This window comes from Equus przewalskii, chromosome X (genome assembly GCF_037783145.1).
Source record: "Equus przewalskii isolate Varuska chromosome X, EquPr2, whole genome shotgun sequence".
NCBI lineage: Eukaryota > Metazoa > Chordata > Mammalia > Perissodactyla > Equidae > Equus > Equus przewalskii.
In genome coordinates, this window is record NC_091863.1 from 10,332,862 (window position 1) to 10,334,513 (window position 1,652).

Genomic DNA, 1,652 nt, shown 5'->3' on the forward strand with positions numbered 1-1,652 from the left:
AAATTTCTCGAGACGATTCATAAAGAAGTCAGTGTATGATGTAATAATCAGTGTTCTCAGTTGCAACCTAATGGGAGACACAAAGGTGAATTTCACAGGGCTCTTTCTTATTGTATTTAATATAGGCAGATGGCATCACATCAACTTGAAAATCAGGAAAAGCAATTTTATCATGAGTTTGGGGATGGGAGAGGCACAATATCATATAGTCAAGATACTCAGCTCTCTGCTCTGCTGGGCAAAACCAAAGATAACTTTTAGAACAATAGAGTTTAATCCAGTACCCAGAATGGCTTCAGATAACTTATGAAACCCCTAAAATTGAATGCAACATTTTATGAATAAATGTGTTTTTCTTGACAGAGAAAACATGGTTTATCTCAATGTACACAGGTGATTCGCAAAAGTTAGGAACAATTTCTTTAGAAAATCTAGAGAATTAGACTACAAATCCTTCATGCTATTCCGCATACTTTTTTTCCCCTCACAGCCTCTGCAAAAGAACCTTTTTTCCCTTCTACAAAAAGAACCTTTCTTTGTTTCTATTTGGTCCCACGGCTTGGGCGAGGGTTTCAGGGTGGTTAAAAAGTTGCCTCCTGGCTGGAGAAAGAGGCTCAGGCAGAAATCCCGATGGCAGGGGAATGCAGAGGAGTCGCTCAAAGGCTGCTGGGCTCTCGAAGCTCCTAGTTGTGCTTGTGGGTGAGCCTTCGGAAGAGAGATTCGCCCAGCCTGGCCTTGGGGCCTGTCAGCCTGCGGAGGTTGGTCAGGTGGTCGCCCATCTTCTTGATGACTTTCATCTTCTCCTCTAGGAAGTGGCTCTTCAGAAAGTCACAGAGACGGGGGTCTGTGTTGACAGAACCCAGAGCATGCAGATCCAAAACGGCCTGGTTCAGGTTCTTCTCCAGGACGATGGCAGCCTCCATGGCAACCACGCTGCCACTCCACTCATCTGGGGACGGCTTCTGCCTGTCCTGGATGAGGGCGAAGCTGCTCCACTGGTTTTGGGACTTCAAGAGACGCTGGGCGCCCTCACGCTTCTCCTCAGCCACCTCGTGGAAGAAGTGGCCCAGGCCCTCCACAGTCACATTGCTGCCTTCGCAATAAAAGCCCAGACAGAGGTCGGTGTCGGAGGCCTGCACATGCAGGTTAACTAGGCGGTTGACAGCAGCCTCCACCTTGGCAGAATAAGTCTGGTGGATCCTGGTGCCCATGGGCGATCAGCAACAAGGAGTTCACCACCAAATATGGCGCCTCAGCGGGTCCCGGAAGCAGGGGAAAGCCAAGAAGACAGTGCCGGAAGTTGCCTAACAACAGTCTTTGTGGACCCCGCGGGCATTTCAGGAGCTAGAATGGCTCTTCTGAGCTGTCGGAAGTTGGGCCAAGGTGGCCAGGCCTTTATTCTCCCGCCTGGAGCAGTCACTGGACTGGGCCATCCCAGTGTTCGTGACACGTGTTACTCTACAATTGCTAATTTACTTCTCAGAATTTTTCTACTCAATGATAAAACTCCTGAGAATTGAGGCCATGCCTTATTTGGTGCTGTGTCACCAAAACCTAGCATACTACATGGGAATAAATACTGATTAAATAAAATAATGAAATGGGACAATAATTGTGGCTATTTGGATATTTGCGAACTTAAATACTATAAT

The 1,652-nt window shown here is 47.3% G+C and overlaps 1 pseudogene; it reads right to left on the reverse strand.

Annotated features, from left to right (window-relative positions):
* Nucleotides 1-360: 360 nt before the first annotated feature.
* LOC103540715 (ferritin light chain pseudogene) lies at nucleotides 361-1,252 on the reverse strand (annotated as a pseudogene).
* Nucleotides 1,253-1,652: the final 400 nt, after the last annotated feature.